This window comes from Vanacampus margaritifer, chromosome 9 (genome assembly GCF_051991255.1).
Source record: "Vanacampus margaritifer isolate UIUO_Vmar chromosome 9, RoL_Vmar_1.0, whole genome shotgun sequence".
Classification (NCBI taxonomy): domain Eukaryota; kingdom Metazoa; phylum Chordata; class Actinopteri; order Syngnathiformes; family Syngnathidae; genus Vanacampus; species Vanacampus margaritifer.
In genome coordinates, this window is record NC_135440.1 from 23910813 (window position 1) to 23933471 (window position 22659).

General features: G+C 43.2%; 1 protein-coding gene and 1 long non-coding RNA gene across 4 annotated transcripts in view; one reads left to right on the plus strand and one right to left on the minus strand.

Annotated features, from left to right (window-relative positions):
* The window catches only part of LOC144057854 (uncharacterized), a 79071-nt gene extending 58854 nt beyond the window's left edge, over positions 1-20217 (plus strand). Inside the window, exons 5-6 of one of the 3 annotated variants that reach the window (XR_013295336.1) lie at positions 13450-13529; positions 19756-20217. This is a non-coding gene — a long non-coding RNA (uncharacterized LOC144057854). Of the gene's footprint in view, positions 1-13449; positions 13530-18048; positions 18965-19755 lie in introns of those variants that run through there. The other 2 variants (XR_013295335.1, XR_013295334.1) reach the window with 2 other exon arrangements.
* Positions 1-22659, minus strand: part of iglon5 (IgLON family member 5) — a 141956-nt gene that overhangs the window by 48506 nt on the left and 70791 nt on the right. The window lies entirely within an intron of this gene.

Below are 22659 nucleotides of genomic sequence, written 5' to 3' on the forward strand. Positions count from 1 at the left end.
AAACTCATTTAACAGGAAGTTGGCCATTTTGGATGAATTCCGGGCTGGAACTTTGACAAACTCCTATGAGGGAATTCGTCCAATCTGTCATAGGTTGACAGATGGGCGATGCTAAATGGCCAAGATCAAATGTGGACGGAGAAATTCAATGGTAATTTAAAGGATCATCGTAAAGTTTGAAAAAATTAGCCCAACACTAATTCAACTGTTCAACAGAAAATTTGTCAGCCATGTCTATCACAATAGGCAGCATGAATTTTTTTTTTTAAAAGCTCTTACCAAAAATTGATTTGAAGCAGTCATTTTGGGTGAACTCCACAGCTTGCACTTTGACAAACTCCCTCTAGGGAATTCTGCTAAACAAGCCGGCATTGGAAACAGGTGCGGAACGCCGCTAAATTGCGATGCTTCTTTACGTATAATATCTAACGCGGGATTAGCATGGTGCCAAAATGTGATGATTATTTGGTGGCTTCACCATGAAAAAGTGAGTCCAAAGGCCATGCTTATTGAATGCTGCTGTGTGACGATTAGACAACGGTATGTCTCGCCGCTCATCTGTCACATCGTGACGCGCTGCAGCCAACTCCAGCTGAGCGCCATCCATCTTGCGAGCAGCTAATGATCATGCTTTATTGCTCTCTTCGCAATAAGAGCGCTCTCCGCGAACCCTTCTGTCTCCCCTGCTGGAGGTATAAACAAAGCACAAAACAAGTTAGATGCAACTTTTTTTTTCAACCGTCCAATTTATCTCCCGTCATTGCACGCCGTCCTCTCTTCATGCGCTCCATCATGCCGGAAAGCAGGTGAGCGAGAGGAGGCGACGGGAAAAAACTGACAGCCTTCATCGTTTGTCGCCGCTACAGCTGCTAATCTGCATGCCGTTAATAATTGATTGAAGCCTGCAACCATACATCTGCGGCGGCGGACTCTCTCCGCTTCAATTTCGCCAGCGCATTCGTTCCATCTTTGCACCTCTCACCCGTTGCCGTGCTATCAAAGAGCACTTTTTTTTCCATTTGGTTCGCTCGTTCTTTCTCTCTTGATGAATCGACACGAGCGTCCTAATCCGTTTCTCTTCGCTCGCCGTCGCATCGCAATACTGAACAAGCACAATCTTGAGATGCTGCGTTCAATGGGACCTAATTTGATGGCCTGTGAAGGTTAAAGCCAAGTTGATTTGGAAATGGACAGAAAATCTGACTCTAAAACTGTCGGTTCACAACCGCGGTCCTTGAGTACCCTTATCCAGCCTGTTTTCCATGTCTCCCACAGTCAACGCAGGTGTTTCAAACGATCAGCTAATTAGCAAGCTCCGCATGAAACCTGATAACGATCCTCAGCTGTGTTGGCTAAGGGAGACATGAAAAACAGGCTGGATAGGGGTACTCGAGAACCGCGGTTGAGAACCAGGGGTTAATGACATCATGGTGGACAAATGTATTTTTGGGGGGATGTTATGAGATTGTTAAGATAGACATTTTGTATGGACAGGTGAAACTAATGTCGGGGGGGCTTTCCGGGAATCCTTGAAATGATTTTGCTGCCATGCTCCGCTGACATCAGATATAATATACAAAAAAAAAATCTTTAGTATACCTGCTTTTAATCAGGACAAATTGAGTTTCAATTCTCTAGCTGGTCAAGTACAAGTTGTGGAATTTGCCCCAGTACGACTGCTTCAAACCAAAATGGCTGACTTCATGTTCAATATAAGGCCAAGGGTCCTTAAGGACATTTTTGTCTAAGAATCCTAGAAATGATCCTCAAAAGTTTACACTGTTTTTTTCTCAATTTAGCATCAAGCACTTGTCATGGAATGACCTGACCTTTAAGCAAAGCCCAGCATCCAAGGCAACTTTATTACGGTATCAACTTGGTGCAAAATAGACATTTCATCCTGAATGTCATACTGTTGATGTCATCGTTTCCTGGGAAACGTCTTTATGAAACTGTAGATCCATGTCATCGCCCTGGCACGTCACAACCTCCCTCGCTTTCACCCTGATGGTATTCTCAGATAGCACCGACCACAAACTTGCATTTATCTTGATTTAAAAAAAATAAATAACACCATTTTGTCATCTGCTAAAAAAATTACATTGCAGCTTTTCGGCACTGGATTGATTAAAAGAAAATAACAATAGTTTTTTTTATCTTGACCGTCTTTCATTGTTTTCAAAATAGAAAGAAAGCACATGCTCAAACCAAAATGGCTGACTTCCTGTTCAATTTCAGGCATGGGTTTTTCAGACTTCTCGTCCTGATAGACGTCCACCCGGTTTGTGTCTGTGGGTCAAAACTGCCGCTAATTTTGGGAAACTTAAATGAGAAGCCAAGAAATTATCCTCAAACGTTGTGCTCCTCCTACTTTAGATTGAGTAAAAGATTTTAGTTCTTTACTATTTAGCATCACCCATCCATTTAGGATACCTGCTCAAAATTGGGGCTCATTTGGGAAAATTCCCTTGTAGGAGACTGTGGTAAAAAAAAAAAAAAAAAATGCTGATTCAAATCAAAATGGCAGAATTCCTGTTCAATTTTTTATTAATCGGTGAAACTGGAGTCAGGGTTTTTTCTAACTGCCAGAGAATCCTGTCCTCATCGGAAAATCTCAAACCGGCAGCAGGCCAAGCACATTACAAATCACAGCGTAGCCAACCGTGTTTGTTTTGTAAAAAAAAAAAAAAAAAGAGCCGTCTCTCATAAATTCTCCAGTTGATGATGGACACTTTGAGACCACCGGACATGTGCGTAATAGGAAGAAAGGGAGTCCTGATGGGGTGCGAGGGGGCCGCCTGGGGGCTCCCCTTCCACAATTCATGTTCCCTCTCGCTACACACACACACAAAAAAAAAATCCATCTCATCTTGCCGCCCGCGTAAAATGCTTTTAGCCCGAACGGCCATGTTGCCGACTTCCACATACGTAATACGTACATCTCAGGGCAGGCATCCGCAGCCACGTAAACACATTTAGAGGTCTCTAAGCAGCAGCGGGGCGTGCGTGTGTGTGTGTGTGTGTGTTTTCACATGCATGTGTGTGTGTGTGTGTGTGTTGACTTGGCTGTTGTCAGAAGGCAATCACGGGCTGGGCCGTTAGTCAAGGTGGCCTGACAGCCCCCCAGCTCTTGGGGGTGCGGCACGGGTCATTAAGGCAGAGCGGCAAACTTGGCATGACCACAAGCACACACGCTGATGTAACGGCTCCCTTTTGCCACTAGGTCGGTTTCGCTATCTTACACAAGGGGGAAGAGGGAGCATGTTTTGCTAACGGAAATAATGTATTGAATAACTTATTAGCCTCCAAGGGCATACGAGACTCTGTTAAGATGCAAAGAAGCGATGAAAACATGTTTTATAATGCCATGTTTTGAAGTACATCCACTAACTGCCAGGAGTGTCCTTCAAGCACGGCGCACTTCCTCCCCCCATTCATTTTATTTTCAATGTAAGTGAGGTCTTCACGTTATAGATAAGCTGCCTTTGTGTTAACAAACGAGTATCGACATTCTGGCATGATTAAAGGGGAACTTTGCAAGAACACATTGTATGTGCCGGCACATATAATTAATTGCTGTTGTGGAATAGAAATGAAATGGAATAAGTCATCATCGGCATTGTACTTTCTCTCTCAAGACTTCACAAGACAAAAGCATATCGCCTTTACTTTGTTTTACCAAACCAAATATCAACAACAGATGATTACTGTAATGTTTTAAGCACAGGGTTAAGAATGATAACACATTACAATTTGTGTATAACTTTGTCTGATTGATTGATGTCCAATGGTATTCTCCACTGGCTGCCAGAACTGTGAGGTTTTGATTGCCTTTCATTTGTTTGATTTAAATAGGTTTAACAATGCTGTTTTTAAAGAGGAAGTCAACTCCCCAGTTTTTGTTGGTCTAAATATAGTATTCTGGTTAATATTGCATTAGTGGAATATGAGTTAAGCAGCAAAATCCAGCTGTTTTTAACCATCTCAGGGGGCGGCCATTTTGTCCAGGCAACCACCAATCACAGCTCACCTATTTTCTGAAGCTTCGCTGTGATTGGTTGTTACCTGAGACCTGAGCAACTGTGATGTCATCTTCAGTCGACAGCAAATGGCAAAATGGCCACGCCTTGAGATGGTTAAAAATGGCAACATTTTACTTCATAACTCATATTCCACAAATGTAATATGACTCAGAATGTCATGTTTATACTAGTAAGGGTCACATGTAATAAATTATTGCTAAGAAATGTTTAAGGTTGACTTCCACTTTAACGAGTATCTCCGTTGACCGTTAGAACTTCTTCACACTTTTGATTCCTCTAATTTGTTTGAACAAAACAAGGACTTGCTACCTAATAATTACAATTTTGCGTCAGAAAAAAAGGTAAATTTTTGTCCAAACAAGTTTGACTGATGCAGATTGGTCAAATTGGGATAGCCTGAATCTCACTGAGGGGTGAACGTTTGTTTCTCATCGGGGTTCGTTCAATGACACAAACTTTCAAATGTTCGTCAGACATTCGCCAAAAGTCTTAAGGGTTTTTCTTGTCGCAACAAGGACAACTGTCATTAAAACTGTTGGCGGACATCTTTGCGACCTTGAACAAACCCTGACGAAAAATCAATATTTGTAACACTTGCAAATACTTTAATGAACTATTAAACTATGTAAGTAGTCTGACAAGATTGTCAATACTTGGCTTGTTAAAACAAAGTAATGGCAAAGTAATTGTCCCTCTCACCTACAGCAGTTCCTCGTTGTAGGACACTCATTAAAACATTGGCGGTTGTTTCCAAATTAAGTGACTTTAATATATTTATCGGTGGAATGGGTCAAGTAAAGTTCACGTGAAAGTGGCTTCTACCTCCCACCTGGAGGGCAAAGTTGTTTCTGTTAAGGGCGACAAAGGCAAAGGGGAGGGAGAAAAGCTAAATGGCTTTTAATTAATTTTTAATCAGGAGATAATTTGTCCTCCTTCTCACCAGTTAGTGCTCAGAGATTGACCGAGCCCCACTTAGGAGGCGCCCCGGCAAAGAGAGATTGGATGTCGAAACCCCGCCGGGGAGCCGACGGCTGGCGTATTGTAAAAATTTAATGGATCGGTTGATTGTCAAAGAAGCTGCCAAGATCCTCAGAAGATGAAAGGGGCTGGAAAACGGCGACACTTGTGGCCCACTTGGCCCGGGAGAAGCTAATCCTCGCCGACAAGAACATTTCAAGGGGAACCCGATGGCCGATCAACACGTTACCTGTGAGCTTTTCGGCAATGGATTGATTAAAAGAAAATACCAATTGTTTTTTTTATCTTGACAGTCTTTCGTTGTTTTCAAAATGGAAAGAAAGCACATGCTCAGACTAAAGCATGACTAAGACTAACCAACACCTGCCACCTGATCACTGAATGCCTAAACCCACCTTGTTGGTACAGCCCCTCCCAACATCAGACTGGAAGTTGCAAGACAAAGACCTCAACACAATCTCCACATCCTCTAACAACATCCTGGGAGGAAACTAGACTTGGATTCTGGTTGGAAAAGCTCCGAAAGGAACCTTCACCAGTTAATATGCAAATCCCACTTGCTGAAGAACTTCCTCCTGGCCCAGACATACCACGGACCCAATGGAAAACCCTGAACCGCCTGAGAAGAACAGGACGATCCAGGGTTGCTATAAACAAATGAGGCTACAAGATCGGACCGACCATCCGCAGACCACATCATGGAACACTGTCTGACCTGCCCCCGACTATTCAACACCCGTTGCCGGAAAGCAGGCAAAGGTCCGTTTGAAGAAGATCTATCCAAAACCAAGTCAATGGAAGTACATACATTACAGTAATGTACAGTTCTGGCTGCCCACGTTAGATTCATTACCCGAGGCTACTGGTAATTGCTTTGCTAAAATAAAGTAGCAGCAATTGATTTGAGGCCTTCAGTCATTGTCTTCACTTACAAAGTGAATGGGCTTACTTGTTTCAAGGACAAGTCGAGCTACCCGCATTACATTCATTAGCCGAGGTTGAAGTACGGGCGACTGACTTCCTGCTACAGTCTTCCCTAGTCTTCAATAAAAAAGTGGAGGGAGGTCCAAGTTTAAAGATTGGTTTAGGGCGCCAAGGTGACACTCGTTGTACAAGGTTGCCAGTGCTCAGTATATTAAAATAAAATAATGGCCATCAGTCATCTTAAAACAGTAGCGGCGATCATCATAAATCTTCATCTTCGATCGCTTTCACAACAAAGTCAAGGGAAGTACATTTCTTAAGACAAGTCTGGCTCCCCCTTGCCTCTATGGCCGCCCCTTTACAGGTATCTTTTTTTTTTTTTAATCACTCTCCAAGGCGGGATGTGGCAACAGGAGCAGGAATGTCACGGCAGGTTTATCGGGCACAAAGCGCTTTTTCTGTTGAGTAAGAGGCTCTGGTGTGTTTGTGACATAGTGTGCGACGAGGGGCAACGCGGCAACCTCCGCTCATGAATAAGAAACCGGGGAAGAAGCTCGGGGGACGGAGTGGTGGCGGTAGGCTGCCCATTTGCACGCTTGGTCAGAGTGACGGAGGGTGACGGGAGACGCAGAAACACCAAGGGGGGGCGGGGGGGGATACACAGGATACACAGCTGTGCACTTTGAGGAGGATGCGAAGTCCTCCATAGCACCGTTGCTAATTACATGAGTGAGTTCAATGGAAATCTCCATGGTGGCACAGCCGACGGGAATAAATCAGAAATAAACACGCTTCTGTCAATGCTGGCAAACGCGAACGTCGCTAATGACTCGTATTGTGTGCGCACACAACTGCTAACTAATATTGATCCGCAGCCTTCGCGTTCTTGCTCCCAACAAAAGCAAATCCTTGCCGCACTGGAACATTCCTGTCTGTGGATTGTTTGTAATCATCTCTTTATTTTTGATGTGGCTGGCGAGACCAGCATTCACACATCAGTAATGTGATGTACATTGTGTACGTATGTGACCAATTGTGCTGAAGATTCTTTTGTCTACTGATTATTTCTAGTTGCTTTGTTTCTTTCTTTCATGCGAGGTGGTGGTTACAGTGAATAACTAGCAAAAGTAGCAAAAGTGGTCATCATAAGACGCATTTTGACCTTTGTTGACTGTGGACGCATGCGCATGGTAGCTAGCTTGTGTAACCAACGGTGCTTTGTAGTTTATTCTCAGTCATTTACATGATGAAGTAAGCATAAAACAAAACCTTGGGTTCAAATGTGACCATACAGCATTCTACACAGGCTAAATTGATACCGGGATGGGTTAGGATGGAAACAACACAAATGTCTCGACTGTTATTGCGCTTAACTCTCCATTCGAGAGCTAACAGCTACCTAATGTTGAAGAAAATAATCTTTTTCTTCCATGTGTTTGTTTTCTTTCGGGTAGTGAGAATGTTGGTTATCCGAATGCAGGCTGGAGATCGATGAACAGTCACTTTTATTTCTACAGAATATTCCGGGCACAAGTGAGTTCCCAGAAAATGGCAGCCTCTCACTAGTGCGAAGTTACAGCGGACTCACAACATTCTTATACTATCTTGAAGGGCGGTACCACAAAACCACCAAGCCCCCAGCCCACCCGGAGTTCACCAGACATGAGATGAAACTTTTACAGACATCATTCAATTCACATTGACTTCGACCACAGACAAATGGTCTATTGTTGTGGAAATAGAGGAGGCCCCCCAGACAAACCAAAACCCGGCATAAGATAAGATTTACAAAGAAATCATACTAACACATTGACTTCAACCACAGACAAATGGTCTATTGAGGAAATAAGTAAATTAAAACAGTTATGACTAAATCTGGGCAGAAGACCCTCTTCACTAAGCACTTATTAATCTGGTGTTTCAGTTCTCTACATTTTGTGTTATCTTAGCAGCTAGTATGGCTTCGCCATCCTTTCCTGGTACTCCTTGTCCTTTCAAGATAATCTTGCTTGAAATATCTTATTTGCCGCCATGGAGGTAATGATTAGTTACAACGTGTTTAGCCGCACTAGCTAGGCAGTCACAGCTTGATACTGGTGTGGACTCGATACGATAATGTCGTCAAGAAACGTTTTTGCTATTGGTCGATAGGGTCCAAATCTTGACCGTTGGCCAAATGTATGCCGTCTGCTGTAATATTAGACGCAGTCAGAAGTCTGAGCATGCAAGTGTGCAGTATTGAGCTTTTTTTTGCAGTACGTGTCAATGACCCGTGAGTAGGACCGTACAGTACCGGTATATACCGCACGCTAAAACTGTGTGAAAGAAATATTATATATCAAGGCGTGGCGAGTATTTTGTAGTTGTTCTGTATTTTATTACTTTGAAAGGTGGTTGTTATTACGAATAACTGGCGGTAGAGAAGGCACAAAGGAACATAATGAGTGCAACACAAACACTTGCCACCTCCTCCCCTCGTTGGCCTCCCTCAAAAGTAAACAGTTCTAACTGGTTGTCACGGGCCTATAACCCTCCAACGCCCGTGGGCCTCCTCAAGCTCTTAATGCACCTTTCACTTGAGAAATGTGTATGTTCTGGATAGCACATGGCGCCTGTTAACCCCTGACCCCGTGGCTCTGTGCAGAGAGTCCGGGCTAACCACGTGCAGCCCAGCAAATTAGGCCATAAACAAGTCAGACGACCGCGGGCACCCGGCAGTGAAACAGACCCAACAGATCCAACCCGGGTCATCTAATTTGAAGACGCCAGGAGACGCAACTGAAATCCCGTCCCCAGCGCCACCCAAGCAACTCTTATTTAATGAAGACCCCGAGTGGAAGGGAAGAGCAGGATTGATTGGGTTTGCGCGACACAACCCTGCGAGCCAAACAATCTAAGCAGTGGCGCAATCTCAACACCGCACAACCTTTCAAGGCACATTTATTTCAATAAAAAAAAAAACAGAGGCACAGCGACAACTTGTCCTCAACCTCTCGACTTGTTCCACAATGCAGGGAAGACTAATGGCAGAGCTTTCCCATTAGCGGGCATGAGGCGTATACTATGAAAGAGACACCCGATTTAATGAACTCACTCCAAATGGCTCCTGAGGAACACGAGTTGTGTTGATATCAGGGAACTTTTTAATTAGAGATGAAGGGGGGACGATGCGCAGACGGCCGTGGCAGGTCAGCGGCGGCTCCGGAGCGAGGGAAGATATCAAGAATCAATTTGGTGAAAGCGGAAGGATGTCGTGGCCGAGAATAATAAACATACCTGTTGACGATAGACGGTAGATTTATCTTCTGCGTCGTGGCTCCCCCAACAGTTTAACGGTGCCGTTCATTTTAAGCAACAGCGGTAATGTGAATTTCTTAACAGCAAGGGCTAAGTCATAAAAAAAAGAATTTCTATTGAATGATTGGGGGAAAAAAACCCAGATGGCTAAAAAATGGTTCAGTAGCACCTCCATGAAATTTTTAACATTTCACCAAGATCCATGAAAATTTGAAGGCATATGTAATAGCCCAAGACCTACATAAACGTTTCAGCAACTAACCTAACTTAACCCTAACAGGAAGTCTGCCATTTTGAATTTTCTTTCAAATTTGGCCCCATTTTTGGCCTTTTTATAAAGGTCCCGTTAAAGAACTCCTCCTACAGATTTTGTCCGACTGTCTTGAAATGTTACCGTGGCGACGCGCTGTTTGCTAACATGTCTTAACATTCATTGTTGAGGTTTGTTGTGGCATTTACCCAAAAAATTTAAATACAGTACGTCTAATTTCAACGTACCAGTATCCTGGGTTGCGAGGACCCTTCACAGCTGCTCACGTTTGGTCTTTAATCTGAAGGGAATAATAATTTATTCTATGAACCGATTATCCAAATAATCTACAATACCAGATGTAGCAAAGCAGCCCCAGAAAGAAAGATTAGGATTGAAACGGCAACCATTTCCCTTAAATCTCAATGGAATAAGCATTAATTCAATGATTTTTTTCTATTCAATAATTAATTACCAACATAATCAACAGCACTGAGGCTAGCGTATTTACAAGTGGACTTTGGATTGAAGGTGTAACTACAGTCTTGCTTGGCAGGTAGCTGGGCCAAGGCGACCGCTCGCAATTGATGACCTTTTGATGCTTGACTGTGCGTGCCTCGCCAAAACTGAAGTCGGGAGAATTGGAGGAATTTATCATCTGATGTGTTCATTCCAGCGGAAAGACCCAAGGCGGGGAAACATACCGACAACAGGTCGGGAGAACTCGGGCTTGTCTCGGGTCCGATCAAGGGAGGACAAAAAGGTAAACAAGTGCAGGGATGGGAAGGCAATGGGAAAAAAGGAGAAAAGAAGGACCGACTCGAGGGAGGATTAAGAGCTGAATGCAGTGCGCGGGAAAGGAAGGAAAAACTCATTTACAGCAGCCGATCGGAGACGGCTTGAAAGTTTCTGAATAAATGTGAGAATTTCAAACTATTTGCCTTATAGCAGCAGCACTTGCGCTGAGTCCTCTGAGAAAAAAACATCTCCAGTCAAAACTTCCTCTCGTCAAACTTGTACAGCTGCAGGAATTCCAACTCGCTTTATTAGCTCCAATTTTGCATTTTCTTCACCGGAGAGCTTGGCAGCGTGTTGCTTATGAGTGGAACATACTGATTCTCTTATGTTAACATCCATCCTCGCTGCTTATCCTCAGGGTCAAATTTTCTGCGCAGCCTTCGCTAACGTTACGGCTCACATAGCTGCGTGAACCACTACACTAACATGGCCTAATGTGTCACAGCTTACGCGCGCCAGCTGATATTGAGGGACATCCCTGGCCTGGACTGGACTGACTGAATTTAACGTAAGCTATGTGAACCACTACACTACCAATGATCTATAGTATATGTACAAAAGGCAGCTATGTGAACCAATACACAAATCTCTTAGCCAGCTTTGCAAACGACTATACTAATAGACCCAGAGTGCCACAGCGGATCTGCAACAATCAATCCAACTAAAAATGAGCGATGAGAACAACTACATTACTATGATTCAAAGCGTCTAGAGAAACATTGTATATGAACGACAACATTTCCAATGATCCATATTGTATATGCTAGATACGTTAACCACTACACTACTAACAACCCATAGTGCCACTGGTCAGTAATGGAACCAGGAATCAGCTAGGTGGACCGCTATACTATCAGTGACCCATAGTGTCATACCAAATATTTAGAGACATCTCTGGACAGGTCACCAGTCAATCGAACAAAAAGTGAACCACTACATCATGAAGGATTAAAAGCGCATACAGTATATATTAGTCAGCTATGTAAACTACTATACTACCCAAGATGTCACGGCAGCTATGTAGAGTGAGACACAAATGTAAGCTATGTAAATAACTAGACAACAATTATCCAGTCAGCTATGTGATTCACTACGCTATCAATGACCATTATCATACATCAGATGATATGTAGTGATATCCTAGGACTGATTGGCAGTCAATAGAACTGAAATTGTGAACTACTATATGCAGTATGTAAGTCAGCTATGTGAACCACTATACGTACTACCAATGACCCACAGTGCCGTAGAGAATATATAGAGATGCCCTTTGACTGGCCAGCAGTCAATAACAAAAGTGAGCTATGTGAGCTACTGCATTACTAATGAGAATAATAATAGTCAGTTATCTGATCCACTATACTACCACTGACCTAAATTGTGGAGACATCCCTGGCATGGTTAGCAGTCAAACAAACAAAAAGTGAGCCATGTGAACCACTACAATACCAGTAAGGCATAGTGTATTTAAAAAAAGAAAAGAAAAGTAATCTATGTGAACCACTATACTACCAATGACCCATAGTGCCACAGGGGTTCTGCAACCGGACTGGTTGGCATTAAAATGAACTACAGTAAAAAAAATAAGTTATGTCAACCACTACACTACCAGTGATTCATAGCGTCGCAGCTCACACTTGCCAGCAGATGTGGACAGACATGCCATACCATGAAAAGTCAATGTGCACCACTACACAATAGTCTGTATAATGCATGCTTCTGCTCAGCCTCCACAAACATCACAGCTCTCACACTTCCTAGCAGATGTGTTTGCAAATGTGTAAATCCACTGAGATCATACAGTGAGTAGGGGGAAAAAAAAACACCCTCTAAAGCTCCATGCCAGGCGACACCGCTTGTCATGTGTCAGTCATAGAAGCGCTCAGATGTTTGGCGCGGGAACATTCTCCTCTGGATAGCGAGCGAAGGCGACGAGAGAGAACCACAAGCGAGAATCCCAATGAGGAGCCGCGTTAATGTAGCAATGAAGTGTTGCGAGAAAGTGCGAAAATGACCTCGGGCTTGTTCGCAGATGCTACGGCTGAGCTAGCGGAGCCTGTCCCCTTTAGGGGAAGCACACGCAACCATAATGGGCACCCACAGTCAGATAAAAGGCTTGGAAATTTCACACGTTTGCTATTACCATGTCGATTTCTAATGCGCAAAAAGTGCTTTCAGTGAGTGTCTGTGATTTCTTTTAGCAATATTGAACAACGTAATATTGATAACCGTATCCAACCAACCAGCTTAACCATTTCATTGCCATTTCGTTTCTAATGTGCTACCGTTTATTTCTATTGTGCAAAAAAAGACTTTTTAATTGATGCATTAGTGATTTTTTTTTTCAACACAATTTGAAAGAAATTTCCTAGTCTGTGTGAGAATTACTAGGTTTCTTCGGTTCAATTTCCAATGTGTTTCTGCTTCATTTCTAATAAAAAAAAAATCCCAAGTACTTTTGAGTAAACTTTGTGCTTCTGTCATGTGACTTTATTTTTAACAGTAAACTTGTGTGCCTGAAATAAATTTTAACTGTTGCTCTTTCACTTTTAATGTGACAAAAGTGATTCTGATTTCTTTTAGCGAGATGGTTCTATGACGTGTTTCCATGGGTGAAGACATGTGTTGGGTGGTTGCTGTTTCATTTCTAATGTGCAAAAAATGCTTTTGGCACATGAATATTGCACTATAATATTGATACTATATATCAATATTGCTGTAATTATCACCCTACATTTTCTCAGTAATTTGAGTAAAATTTAGTTAAAAAATATATTTTACTTGTTGTTGTTTAATTTCTAATGTGCAAGAAGTGCTTTTGGCGTGTCTCTGATTTCTTTTAGATTACTGCGATCACCACCCAAAATGTTCTTAGCAATTCGAAGTAAATTTACAATCGTACAAGAAAATCTATTTGGGTTGCTTTTGTTGAATTTCTAATGTGCAAATAAGTGCTTTTGGTTTATTTCATTTAAGAATAAGCAAATGTTTAAAAGTATTATTTATTTATTTTTTTTATCTGCTGCTGTTTAATTTTCTAATTTGCAAGAAGTGTCTTATGTGCGCAAGTCTGTTTGAGGACAAATATTTTCTCCTTCAAAAACATGATAACTGATTTTGATCACTTGGAAATTACCATATGGTTTCATCTCTCGTCAGGTTTATCGCTGAGGATCCGACTGACTCCAAGGACGCACTTGGACAGCCCGGATCACCGCTGTCAAGACGGCTGGTACTGGGTATGGAAATGCAATACACGCTAGGACAGGCGGTGGCGGTAAACATGACGATTTCTAAGGGAACGGCAGAAAAGAGCCACTTGTCTTGGAGCACCCTTGACCAACATGCCAGGCCACAAAGAAGAACCGCCATCAAGGCCCCATTTGCATGACGTTGGCAGCGGGCGCTTTCATCATGCCAGCGTGGCGTCACTGGAGCGCTTGCGAGAATCCAACCCCCGCCCGCATCCTCACAATCTGCCATCTTGACGTCTACTCAAGCCACCCCCCCCCCCCCCCCTCATCCTCCCCCTTCGAGGCCTCGCATACTTCCTCTAACTTTTTTTTTTGCAAATGTCAATGCCAGAAAATAGAGCTTGTTGCCATGGAAACACCCTTGTATAGGATGGGATTGAGAGAGAGCAATGGTGGGGGCGGTGAGGGGGGGGGGGGGTGCGCTGGGAAGAAAAAAAATCACTGCCGCATTGCTTGACTTGGATAAGTGTGAGCGAGAGTGGAAGTGTGTTTCTTCTGATAGAGACCTTATGAATGAATGCGTGTGTATGTGCGAGCGACGCACACACTCGCAAAAGGAGGATGAAGCAGCAGAAGGAGAGGTGCCGTGTGTTTATTATTTAAAAGTAGAGTCCTGGCATGTGAATGCGCCACACTGATCCAATTGTACGGCGGCGTGGGCCCGGCGGGATGTTTGATTGGTGATATGGCTTCATACGTGGCCGGCTCATTTCAAAGCCCAAAACCTGTTTAACGCTTCCCCGCCCCAGCCAATGGCGGGATTACTGCGGCGGAATGGAAGCGGCTCGATTCCAAAGCAATAGAACGGCCTTCACTTAGCACACTATACAAACTGAGGTGACATATTACACGGGACGACTCGTTTAACGTAACGCCGTCACCTATTTTATTAATTTTTTTTTTTTTTTTAAAGATCTTCTTACAAGATATTCAAATATTTTGTGGACCTCAATTTCAATGGGTTTCATTTTTGTGCCTTTTATAAAGTTAAATGCTATTTTGTTAAATATAAATAGCTGAACTACTGTATATCCTATTAGATCGGTTTTCCGCAACAACGAGGCACTCTAAAGCAGTTATACCAGTGTAAAGCCTGTCAAATCTGTCTTACTTTTTTTTTTTTTTCACCTCACTCTTCCACCTTCTCTCCATAACGTGAGCACACTAATGGCTAACAACGAGGCACTCTAAAGCGGCCACACCAGCTCGAAGCTGGTCCACATGCTGGCTGTCACAGTCGACATTTAACATGCCTAGACGGTGGCTGTCACATCTGGCTTACTTTTTGTTTTTTTACCCTGCTCATCCACCTTCTCTCTATAAAGTGCGTGTACTCATGGCAGACAACAAGGCACTCTAAAGCGGCAACACCAGCTCAAAGCTGGTCCACACGCTGGCTGTCACAACCGACCTTTAATGTTTTGGTGTTACCTCACTCTTATGCCTTGTCTCCATGATATACGTGCACTCACAGCTGACAACAAGGCGCTCTAAAGCAGCCATCCATATTCAGGTCTGAAGGGATTAAGTAAAAGATACCCATGGTCATGCGCATACTCATGGCTGACAATGAGACACTCTGAAGCATCTGGCTTACTTTTTGTTTTTTTACCCTGCTCATCCACCTTCTCTCCATAATATGCGTGTACTCATGGCAGACAACAAGGCACTCTAAAGCGGCAACACCAGCTCAAAGCTGGTCCACACGCTGGCTGTCACAACCGACCTTTAATGTTTTGGTGTTACCTCACTCTTATGCCTTGTCTCCATGATATACGTGCACTCACAGCTGACAACAAGGCGCTCTAAAGCAGCCATCCATATTCAGGTCTGAAGGGATTAAGTAAAAGATACCCATGGTCATGCGCATACTCATGGCTGACAATGAGACACTCTGAAGCATCTGGCTTACTTTTTGTTTTTTTACCCTGCTCATCCACCTTCTCTCCATAATATGCGTGTACTCATGGCAGACAACAAGGCACTCTAAAGCGGCAACACCAGCTCAAAGCTGGTCCACACGCTGGCTGTCACAACCGACCTTTAATGTTTTGGTGTTACCTCACTCTTATGCCTTGTCTCCATGATATACGTGCACTCACAGCTGACAACAAGGCGCTCTAAAGCAGCCATCCATATTCAGGTCTGAAGGGATTAAGTAAAAGATACCCATGGTCATGCGCATACTCATGGCTGACAATGAGACACTCTGAAGCATCTGTCTTACTTTTTGTTTTTTTACCCTGCTCATCCACCTTCTCTCCATAATATGCGTGTACTCATGGCAGACAACAAGGCACTCTAAAGAGGCAACACCAGCTCAAAGCTGGTCCACACGCTGGCTGTCACAACCGACCTTTAATGTTTTGGTGTTACCTCACTCTTATGCCTTGTCTCCATGATATACATGCACTCACAGCTGACAACAAGGCGCTCTAAAGCAGCCATCCATATTCAGGTCTGAAGGGATTAAGTAAAAGATACCCATGGTCATGCGCATACTCATGGCTGACAATGAGACACTCTGAAGCAACCATGCCAGTGTAAAGCCCCCATTTTCATGTTGCCTCTCGAGTACTCTCGTTTATCAGTTTTTGTGCATGTTGTTTATTTAGTAAGTTCCTTCAAACCTGTATCATGAATTTAGAAAGTAATATCCCAATTTTCTTTTATAGGGTCCTTAATGATGTCACAAAATAATCAGATGGATTTATAGTGCAATTTAAGTCAATTGAAATTTCCGTGTCGCCGAATCAGCAATAATATTTCCGGGTCAATTTGACGAGGGATGAGCGTGGATGTGGGGAGCCTCTACCGTCTGGTCCCAGCAGGGGCGGCGATGGCGGCGGGGCAGAACGAAGGGGATTGAGGGGCCGAGTGGAGCAAAGCGAAGGGGAAGGCGGGACGACGGGCTCGATCAATGACACGGCCGCATAGAACAAAGTGCCCCGGCCTGCCGTGTTGATGTGTGGGGGAAATTGCATCTTCAAGGAAACGTGCCTGATGAGACGGCGGGATCAATAGAGGACGGAAAAAGGGAGGGCGGGAGGCCGGCGACGGGGCTTCAATGAGATTTTGTAACCTTCATCTGATGTTCTAATACAGAGGTGGATAACTATCCATTCCGTCTCAGTCCAACTTTGACATCAAGGCTCATGCTTGCACAAGTTTATAGCTTACGAATTGCTGTTCACAATCGTGACAGACGAAGACCCCGTCCACACATAAGCCTGTTTCAATGTATCCGCACAAGTTCCTTACCGTTTGGGCAGCTCTTCCACACGGCGGCGCCGTTTCAGAGCTTGAAACCGATCACTTTTGAAACCGCGCTCCAGAGCGGAAATATTTCAAAACGCTCCCCACGAGGTTCCCCGAGGTCAGGATCAAGTCGACACCTCAGGGCCTCGGAAACCTCATCCGATTCCTGCTCCCAGTGGCCTCCCCCCTCCGTGTAATCCTCATCTTCTATTCATGTTGACTCATTTCCTGGCTTGAAACCCGATTTCAAAATCGCATGCAAGAAAGCTTGTGTGAAAACCTCGTTTAGAAGCATAACGCTTGTTTGAAGCCCTAAAAGCTAGTTTGACCTTGAAACCCAAACACATGCTTAAAACCCCCAATTCAAAATGTTAGCCCAAATTTGACACCCTAACCCTGGCCTGGAACCTTAATTTGAAATCTTAACACAGACTTGAAACCTCAATTTGAAACCTTAGATCTAGTTTGGAACCACAACCCTGCCTTGAGACTATTTTGAAACCGTTTTCGTACTCCTCCAGTTTGATGACGCATGCTTGCGTACCGCTAGTCTGTCAACAATGGCGGATAGCCGCGTCGTAGTCGTTTTTGCGCAACCTCCTTGGCTTTCACATCAAAATATTTTTGCGTGATGTTGTTGTACTCGAATCACCCGCCATTGTCACGTCTCCTGTGTTCGTTTCACTGATCTGTATATACTACTGGACAGCCGATAGCCCATACACGCCCATGCAAGCCGTTGAAGCGACAGGGCGGCCATCTTACTCCTCCCATCTCCCGAGCAGACTACTGTATAAACGATACGTATACTTTCAGATTAGACATTTACAGCTCGTAGGTTTCTTGGGAGAAGTAATATGGCGGCCTTGTGGCTTCAAAAGTCTTGGCCTATCAGCTATTCGTATCAGTGGTTCGTCTTCTTCGCTGATTCTTCTTCTACGCTTTCCGCTAACTCCCTGTGGCTGCGCAACAGCGCCCACTCCAGACTTGGCATATACATTACACATGTTAAACGTCCCTCAGCGTCTTCTTTTGGACACACTCATGCCTTGAAACGTTTCTGTGTGCGCAATATTATTCGAAGGAACAAAGCCGGCTTTGCCTCCGTGTCGAATCTAAATCTAGGTTGATTATTACACTTCGCCCATTATGAGAATTTCTCTTATGACATCATTCATATGGGTGTGCGTGATCATCAAATGAATTCCGAAAATGCAACCATTCAAAGTTGCTGTTGTTCCTGTAGGGAGGAAGATGTAAATCAAGCAACAAAAGGACATGCGCTGAGACCTCATATAAAAGGTTAGCGAACCTGAAAGGCCACCAGGCACTCACTGAGGCTGTTCATGGTGGAAAAAGACACACGCAGACTCCCACCCACATTGCATACATTTTCTTTATATGGCGCCCGTGTTCGCTATCATCTCTCGTTTGTTCACGCACGAGCCGCTCTTCACTACACCCACACGGTACACACACAAGCACACACACTGGCCTCAGTCGCTTGCTCAGCAACAGCCGAGGTCAGGATCAAGTCGACACCTCAGGGCCTCGGAAACCTCATCCGATTCCTGCTCCCAGTGGCCTCCCTCCTCCGTGTAATCCTCATCTTCTATTCATGTTGACTCATTTCCTGGCTTGAAACCCGATTTCAAAATCACATGCAAGAAAGCTTGTGTTAAAACCTCTTTTAGAAGCATAACGCTTGTTTGAAACCCTGAAAGCTAGTTTGACCTTGAAACCCTAATTTGAAACCCAAACACATGCTTTAAAACCCCCAATTCAAAATGTTGGACCAAATTTGACACTTTAACCCTGGCTTGGAACCTTAATTTGAAATCTCAACACAGACTTGAAACCTCAATTAGAAACCTTAGATCTAGTTTGGAACCACAACCCTGCCTTGAGACTATTTTGAAACCCTAACACTTATTTTGCCCGACTGGCAGTGGCGTACTGCGAAATAGAAAAATCTAACCCAGGCTTGAAATCCAACTTTGGGAATGGAGAGTAAACCTATCTTGAAATCTTGCGTCCCAAACACATGCTTAAAACCAAAATTCCAAATGTTAGCCCAAATTTCACACCCTAACCCTTTCTTTAGCCCAAAGTTGAAAGGAATGTGTTTAATTAATCCAATTTACAGCTGCCTCGCTTTGTTCTTGAGGGTCAGCCAAAACAAAACAGGAAGTTTTTTTTTGGGGGGGGGGGGGCTCTGTGTTCCTCCTGCCTCCGCTCACATGTCAAAAGTGTCCGTCACGGTTTTATTTAGCGAGGCGTCGAGCGTTCTCCCAGGCTGTGATGCCAGCACCCGTTAGCCGGCGCCGCCCACCATCCTGTCACTCGCCGTCTGACAAAATACAAACAGTCCAAGCATCAACATAAAGTAGATCAACAAACGTCGCCGTCTACTTACATTGGGGCCAAAGCCCGATTTCTAAATCAAGCAACTGGTGGTCAGACGCTATCCTTTGAAACCCCAATCCTGGCTTGAAACCATATTCCTCGTTTGAAAGACTAATATGGAACCCCAATCTTTCCTTGAAACCCGAACAGTGTTCAAATCCAAATAGGAAACCCTACATTGAAACACTACCCCTAGTTTAAAACATTACCTTGAAATCTTAAATTAAAACCCAAAGCCTCATTTGAAACCCTAAACCTGTTAGAAACCATATCCCTATCACTAAATTAAAAGCCTAGATCTTGTTTCAAACCCTAACCCAGTCTTGAAAACGTATTTGAAACCCCAAGCCTTTCTTAAAATGTTGACCTTTTGAAACCCTGAACCCGTCTTGAAACCCTAACCCAGGCTTGAAACCCCAATTTGAAAACCCCAACCCTGCCAACTTTCAATACTATTTCTGCTTCCATGACCTTCTATGGGGATTATTTCATTTTGCCATGAACGCATTTGAAAACATTTAGAAAACGTTTTTATTTATTTTTTTAGCTTGACGCCAGACAACAGGATGTGTCATCTCCATTTAAGCGAGCACACAAGGACGACAACAACAGCAACGAGACGCGTCTTCGTCGCAGTTCCTCCTCCTCCTCCTCCGCATCGCTCGACACCAATGTGCCTTTCGACGGCGACACAATGGCAGCGATTATCCCGTTACTCCGCCCGAGTGACAAACACCTTGCTGGGATTTCAAAGCGCGCCCAATCATCACTGCATGATCATCCCTGTCACAACATGCGATGCCCAACTACTCAGAAATCACCAGGTGCCAGTTAATTGTCCCAAATATTTATTGACAACAAACTACAGCTAACAACAAAACAAGATTATGCCAAATCCAGACCAGAAAGTAAAAACCCTGCCACAGTTTGGCTTTAGCCTCAGGTGCTAGTTAGCTAGTTCCCTAGCTATCTCCCATGGTGCTCGTTTACCTGCTAGCTAGCTAGCTAGCACTAGGGGCTAAAGCCAAACTGTGGCAGGGTTTTTACTTTCTGGACCTGGATTTGCCACCTCTGACATCTACCTAGCCTTTAGTCCATTAGCTTAATGCTAACGCTAACACATAATGGACCTTTAAGCCAGTGATTCAACTGGTGGGTCGTGTTTAATTCAATTCCTACATAAGAGGGCATAACAGATTTCAACGCTTATTAACAGCGATGTGTGTTTAAAAAAAAATAATAATAATATCCACAATGGAGTGCAGGTCACAGTAGTTGAACCATAATATAGTGAAGGATGTATATTTTTAATGACATTTTTGTTGTGCGATTTTCTATTATGAAATACGTACTTTGGTTCAATAAATGTTAGAGGTATTTCCCAACCTTTACAGAGCCAAGGCTTACGTTTTATTCATTCATGACATTAGAAAAAAAAAACCTTATAACACACCTCCAAAAAGAAACTTCACAAAAAGTAGACACAAACTTTAATCAGCACATTTTATGCATACAAGCTTGCTCTGCCATTCGTGTTCAAATATCTGTTTATTAAAGGGTTATACTGAAATACCTATGCTAATCGTTAGCCCATATATGTTCTGCTTTGTGTGTTAGCATTTAGCTACACGGATTTGTTGATCTTACATTAAACTTCAACTGAAGGCGATGTCATTCATGAGGAAACACGTGGTCGCACGGCAACTTTCCCCATCTTATGCTTACATTTACATCCAATTATCAGCCGGTGCATGCTGGGCGTCGACCTTGCTCGTCCTTTGGAATTAGAAAAGCCACCCATGCCCGGCGTCCCGCGCTCATCCCTCATCTTACTTTTAATCAGTGGGAAAAAGATGGGACTCGCCGGCCTGTCTGAGGTAATCAACATCGGGCCCCGTTCAGCTGCGCTAATTGAATGGTCTCCTAATTATCATGCGCCGCGGGTTGTCCACGCCTCACTCTTCCCCTACAACCCCCCCCTTTCTGATCTCGGTATCCCTGGGAGAATCTTTGGAGCTGCTCACGATTCCCACTAAAACTCGGAGAATTGAAGTGGAGGATCCTGGTGGGGAGTTTAACAAAGCAGGTGTAGCGTACATATTTAAATAAAGTTATTTGATGTACGGTTGAGAAGAACTTGAACCCAGGAATACCTTGATTATGGTAAACATTATGGTATCACCGTTGTAGGTTCCAGGTTCACGTTCCTGCTAATTTGCAATTATTTGGGGGGCATTAATAACTATTTTGACCTAACTCGCATTTAAATCAAGTGTAATTCCACTCTTGACCACAAGATGGCAGCACACTAATCTAATTTCAGACCATGTGAATTTGAAAGAAGAAGAATGAAACAGGAAGTATTTCAGCACGGCGTAGCTCTCGTTGAAGAATTCATCCTCTATAATCCTGCTTTTTACAACTATATATATATATATATATATATATATATATATATATATATATATATATTAGGGGTGTCAAAATTTGTGTGTTACTTTTGAGGTTTTTTTTTTAACGCACGATTAATGACTGCCCCTTACTTGGAAAGCCTGTACTAGGGGAATTCCAGTCGCAACGCAGCAGACACGTCCACGTCAAAATTCAGCAGTAATAAATATCATAATAATGCATATATTTGTGGAGACTGGGATCAAGTTATATTTTACAATTTTAAAAAGGTGCAGAATTTCACAAGTTACTTCACGTTAAAAGATAAGAAAAATGCTCTAAGCTGTCACCAAAGTCTTACAAATGCAATTATGCCATCTAGTGGCAGAAAAATGACCTCAATACAAATCAATATCACACTTTTTTTTTTTACAGAATAGTGCATCTTTTTAATTTTAACTCAATTTTATGAATTATTATGAGATTACTGTTTCAATGACTAAAAGATGCAGCCATATTTCTATTAGTTTAACATTTTTTCCCACTTTTATGTTAACAAGGGTATGAAAACTTTTTATTGTACATTTGAACAGATTTTCTATTAATTGTATTGATGTCATGCGATTAATTGTTTGAAAAAAAAGAAGAAAAAAAAAGAAAAAAATTACGTTTAAAAAAATGTAATCGCCTGACACCCCTAATATATACATATATATATATATATATATATTTTTTTTTTTTTTCTTTGAAATTCTACAACTCCACATTGAATCAATCCCCTCGACATGAGACCGAAAGAGCCGAGGACTCGTCTTTTTAACTTGGCTGAAAGTGTTGCGAAAGACCGCCAAGTCCCCCTTCCCACAGACAGCAGCCAAGACCGTGACTGAAGGGAAAACAAAAGGACGCTCCTTTTTATATTCAGTTTTGCATATGGAAGCAATCACATTCACATCATGGGAAAAGCATGTCCTCAACAGTGGGAGTGTTGGAGTGCGTTGTTGCATGAACTAAAGAAATACTCATGAATGTGGGGGCGACCCCCCCGCTGAGCTTCTTT